This window comes from Rattus norvegicus, chromosome 8 (genome assembly GCF_036323735.1).
Source record: "Rattus norvegicus strain BN/NHsdMcwi chromosome 8, GRCr8, whole genome shotgun sequence".
Lineage (NCBI taxonomy): Eukaryota > Metazoa > Chordata > Mammalia > Rodentia > Muridae > Rattus > Rattus norvegicus.
The window spans coordinates 106,169,644-106,175,372 of NC_086026.1; the positions used below are offsets into that span (position 1 = coordinate 106,169,644).

Sequence of the window (5,729 nt, forward strand, 5' to 3'; positions counted from 1 at the left end):
AGAGAGAGGGGAGGAGAGGGGAAGGGAGAGAGAGAGGGGAGGAGGAGAGGGGAAGGGAGAGAGGGAGAGGAAGAGGAGAGGGGAAGGGAGAGAGGGAGAGTTAGAGGAGAGAGGAGGGGAGAGAAGGAGAGTTAGAGGAGAGGGGAGGGGAGGGGAGGGGAGGGGAGAGAGAAAGAGAGAGAGAGAGAGAGAGAGAGAGAGAGAGAGAACCTGGGTAGTGGGCTTTCCTCTAGTCGAGCTCCCACACTGGCCTGCCCACATTCAGGTGCGGTCCCCCCCTTCTCCTTTCTCAGGCATCTCCAGCCTTACAAATTTCCTACATACTTCTCAATCCAATCAGGCTGACAATTAAGACTGACCACACTCTTAAACTGCTGTGGGTATGGGTGGTGTGGGCTGAATGATCTTGTCAGTCTAACATAGAGAGAACTGTTTGTCACAAGAGCAGCAAAGGAAGCAGGACATAGGTAAACATCTGTATTCTCTGATATTACAGATGCAAGCACTTCATGGCAAACCCTCCACATTTCTCACAGAGTAGCGGAAATCACAGGGGCCTCTGCTGATAAAAGGCCCACAATAGATTTTAGAACAGTGTAAGTCAGAAAGAAGATTTGATTTATGTGTAATTGCTAAAATGTTTTCTAAAAAGAGCTTCATGCAACGTTTGTCATTCTCAGCAGTGTTACTATGATGGAAACTTGAAGAGCCTGGGGGTGGGGGTGGGGCTGGGGGTGGGGCTGGGGCTGGGGCTGGGGGTGGGGCTGGGGCTGGGGCTGGCTCAGCAGTTAACTTCGCTGGCTGCTCTTCCAGAGAACCCATGTTTGATTCCCAGCACCCACACGGCAGCCCACAACTGTTCTTAACGCCAGTTCTGGGGAATATGATGCCCTCTTCTGGCCTCTGTGGGCACTAGACACACATACAGTAGACAGACATACATGTAGACAAAGCATCCATACACATAAAATAAAAATATTTTAAGAGGCTAATAAAAATATTCTAGATATAAACATTTTAGTGAGCCAATATAAAAACAATCTGTTAACTAGAGAACAGTCACCACTCCTCCTGTGCTGCTGTTCTCCTGAGTCTATTGTTTTTTACTTTACTGTGTGTGTGTGTGTATGTGTGTATGTATGTGTATGTGTGTGTGTATGTGTGTATGTGTCTGTGTGTATGTGTGTATTTGTATGTGTGTGTGCATGTGTGTCTATGTGTGTGTCTATGTGTGTGTCTATGTGTGTGTATGTCTGTGTGTATATGTGTGTATGTGTGTGTATTTGTGTGTGTATGTGTGTGTATATGTGTGTATGTGTATGTATGTGTGTATATGTGTGTGTATGTGTGTGTATATGTGTGTGCGTATGTGTGTGTTTGTGTGTGAGCGTGCGCATGTTCACATGTGCGCATTTGTGGCATTGTTCCTTCTCTTCATTCTTGTGTGGACGCCCAGGGATGGAACTCAGGTTGTCAGCCTTGCCTGACAAGGGCCTTGATATTTGTTCAGCCATTTATCAGCCCCAAGTTTGTATTTTATCCAGAATAACTTTTAAAGGCACCTTTTACTGGGCAGTGGTGGTGCACGCCTTTAATCCCAGTGCTACAGAGATAGAGGCAGGTGAATCTCTCTAAGTTGGAGGCCAGCCTGGTCTACACAGCAAGTTTTAGGACAGCTAGGGCTACACAGAAACCCTGTCTTGGAAAACCATAAATAAATAAAAATAAAGTCACCTGTAAAATATATAAATACATATATATAGAGAGAGAAATGTATGCATATATATGAACACTTAAATGAATATATACATATATCATATATTATACTTCTATTTTATAAGTACAAATATAGAAATAGGGTGAATTATTCAGCACCGAAAACAGGACATGAGAGAAAGAAAGAAGTGTAATTAATGATGTCAGGGAAATAGCACACACTGGGCCTCAATTCCAAAAAGATGAACGGTCACCCTATATTTACATGCCTTAATATGTAAACAGAATATATAGTACTATAAACTTCAATATAAAAATTTTGGGTGTGTTAACATAAAATATCTCTTATTTGAGTATGCAGTTGTCACAGGGAAATTCTGGTTGATCAGCGTATTTGGACTCTTCTGCTGGCTTGCCTCCTGCCACACTGCAGATCTACAGAACCAACACACACAGGCAGTATAAGCATGGCACCTAGGCTCAAGCTTCCCACCACAACAGGACTGTGCAGGACCAGGTGCCTTGCTACACACTTAGCTGGTACTTAGGACGCTGAGGAGCTATGTGGGAGAGAACCTGTCTAAAACAGATAAATCTAACAAATTAACTACCTTGTGTATGTGTGTTCATGTGTGTGTGCACAGATGGACATATTAGGGGTTTCCTGGCATGTGTGTGTATGTCCGTGTGGAGCTCGAGGTCAATCTCCAGTGTTGTCTCTAAGGAGCCATCTACCTTATGTTTTGAGACAAGGTCCCTCATTGTTTTAGGCTACGCAAGTTCCAGGGTACCTGAGTCTGTCCTCAGTCTGGGAATGCAAGCATGCCCAATGTTCTTACATGGGTAATGGGGTCAAACTTGGATCCCACAGACTGACTGACCCACAGTCACAGCTCCAGCATTGTCTATCTTATAAGAAAACTAAACAGATTCCTGTCCGTGGTGGATTCCAATGGACGGGGCAGCAGTCCCTTCTCCACCTTGGCTTTCCTGTCTCACACCCAGATGTCCGATCATCGTATCTCCCCTTTCATGGACTGCCTCGGTCACAAGCTTTGGGAGACCTCTACTTTCTGTGTACATCTTGCTTCCTTTCTCTTCAAGGTCTTCCTTCTCCAGCCTGGAGCTCTCCTTGGCAGTCTTTAGACTCACCCATCTCAAGGAATAGCTCATCTGAGCAGCCTCTGGCCTCTAGGATTTCTGGTTGTGTGTTCATACCCACGTCAGAGCATCTGAGACAGAAGCAGTTATGTTTGTTCACATGTATTTTCCTTGGCAAGTCCCCAAAGTGCAGGAACAATTTTGCCGTCTTCGTACTCTCCGTAGCTATAACATGATGCATGCTGACTATGTTGATGGTGTGGCGAGCAGAGCGCAATTTAAGCAAATGTCTTAATATACATTCTGTGCAAACAGAACCTCCCAGAGTAAAGCCTTGAAAATCAGAGCAAAGTGAGCCCGGTTCTGCTCAACTGGGAGCATAATTCAGAGGAAAATAAAAATTAGTTCTTGCCAACTTTATTCCTCTAACCTGGCCATTTTAAAAGCATGTTTGAAGGGCTTCTGGGTTTCCTAAGACATTTTCCAAGTTTGTGAGACCAAAACTACTCTGTAATGATATGGAAAATTATTTATGCTTTTGAATATGTTGAAAAAGAGTAATCTGGGGCAAGCAATGACAGGTAGGTGCTGGTACCTCAGCAGACACTAAACCAGAGATATTCAAGGGAAGGAATAAAAACTATTTTATTAACTTTTACTCTTGAGATGTGTGTGTGTGTGTGTGTGTGTGTGTGTGTGTGTGTGTGTGTGTGTGTAAGCATCCTGTGTGATAAAACAAAGTGGTATATGTAGAACATTTAAGAGTGCATACTGAGGGCTGGAGAGATGGCTCAGCGGTTAAGAGCACTGACTGTTCCTCCAGAGGTCCTGAGATCAGTTCCCAACAACCACATGGTGGCTCACAACCATCTGTAATGAGATCTGATGCCCTCTCCTGGTGTGTCTGAAGAGAATGACAGTGTGCGCATATACATAAATAAATCTTAAAAACAAAATAATGCACGTGTAAAAGAGGTACACAGGATACTAGGAGACTTAACTGTACCAAAGGCTCAGCATCCCTGTTGTAACTAACTTGTAAGAAATCATGTCATCAAAGAATATCTGCAGGCAACCAAAACACCAATTTTTTTAGAAGTCTTTTCCAGCTTTTTATTTGTGCAAAGATGAATTCCTTTATATACCTCATAGCTGTAATGCTGTATTACAACTGGATATAGGAATAGATGTGAAAATCAAGTTGTCTTTCTATTAAGCCCAAATTAAAGATATTTGACAAAATATAATACCATGCTCCATACTGGTTGGTTTTTTTCCCATACGATTGCCATTTTAAATGAAATGTTACTTTATTGTATAATTAGGGTGACCACAGTCATGTGCATGAATATTTAAATACACATTTGAATTTTTGAATATGGTAAATGACAGACCTTGGATAAACAAACCCTCTTTGACTCTTCAATGATAAATAAGTCCAGGGAGTGGCTTCAGGACAGCTCACAACCATCTGTAACTCTAGGTCCAGGGGACCTGGCACCTTTTTCTGGCCTCTATGGGCACTGGGCATGCAACTGGCACACAGACAAACATGCAGATAAAACACTCACACACATAAATAAAAGGATAAATATACCTTAAAACTTTTAAAATTACTGTGCTAATCTTTAAGGCAACATTCATAATAGTTTGAAATAATTTCTGCCTCCAGGAAATTATTTTACTAAAGAAAAAAATCACGTGTATGCTTAAAAGAACCAAATACAAAATGACTGAAAGTACACTGCAAAGCAGATATGCCAGTCAGACGGGGGCGGGGGGTGGGAGAGACTAAGGGATGCAGACGCGTGTGCAGCTACACGGATGCAGGCTGTTGCCCACCTTGACTGGGGTGGGAGGTGGGGGAGGAGACACCACAGAGCCGTTCCCGACTATTCCCAGTGAAAACTGTTCTTTGATCGGCATGGCTGCCATTCTAGTCTACATAATTTGCTATTTGCTTGCACCTTGTTTTCTAAGTGTCAAGAACTACTTTGGTCACAACAACCTTCCTGTTCAAATGACTCCATCCACTCATTCATTTATGAACCAGGCCTCCCCGTCCTAAGGTGGGGATGGGCAGGGAAGGTGAGCTGCTCTTAGGCCTTTGTTCTCAGAAAACACAACACACTTGTGTTAATGCGACCTCCATTTCCCCACATTTCCAGCTTAATTAACACCTCTTTCCCTCTAACCAGTTAAAACAATTTTACCAAAATACACAGAGGTAAAACGTTAGAACTATAAATCATATAAACTATATGATTTATCATATACCTCTTCATAGGGCTTGCTACTAAAATCTGGCGTTTGGTGTGCACGTGTACATGTATGTGCACATGTGCAAGAACATGGGTGCCTGTGTGTACGTGTGAAGAGACCAGAAGTTGTCAGGTGTCCTCATCTACTGCTTTCCACTTGTTTTGCTTTAAGAGACAGGGCCTCTCACTGAGCATGGAGGTTACCAGTCAGATGACAGTGAGCCCTCCATATTCCCGTTCATCCCCAAGCACTGCAGTCACAGGCTCCGAGTCACCTGAGTGTTGCCCAAACTCAGGTCCTCAAGCTTTTGAAATAAACATTTTATCCCGTGAGCCATCTACCCAACTCCTGAAGACTGTTGCGTTTTATCGGTAAATCTCTAGGACATGACAGAGGAGAGGAAACAGCTCTTTCCAGGGCAAGGCTGCTCTCCAGAGCCAGTCTGGAACTCAGCTTTCTAAATCTTCCGATCAAAGAAGGCCGAGCCTTCCAGCCAGCACTCCGGCAGCTCAGTTCCTAACGTAAATAAAATAATAGAGTTGAACCGACAAACAACTTTCTCCCCTCTCTACTGCAAGTCGAGTTCTATAAAAAGAAACTTAGAAATCAACCCTAACTAAAAAAAGAATGCTCTGTGTGAGGATACTGAC

The 5,729-nt window shown here is 43.3% G+C and overlaps 1 protein-coding gene across 16 annotated transcripts in view; it reads right to left on the minus strand.

Moving 5' to 3' along the window:
• The window catches only part of Zbtb38 (zinc finger and BTB domain containing 38), a 107,035-nt gene that overhangs the window by 45,463 nt on the left and 55,843 nt on the right, over positions 1-5,729 (minus strand). The gene's annotated exons all lie outside the window — the stretch shown is intronic.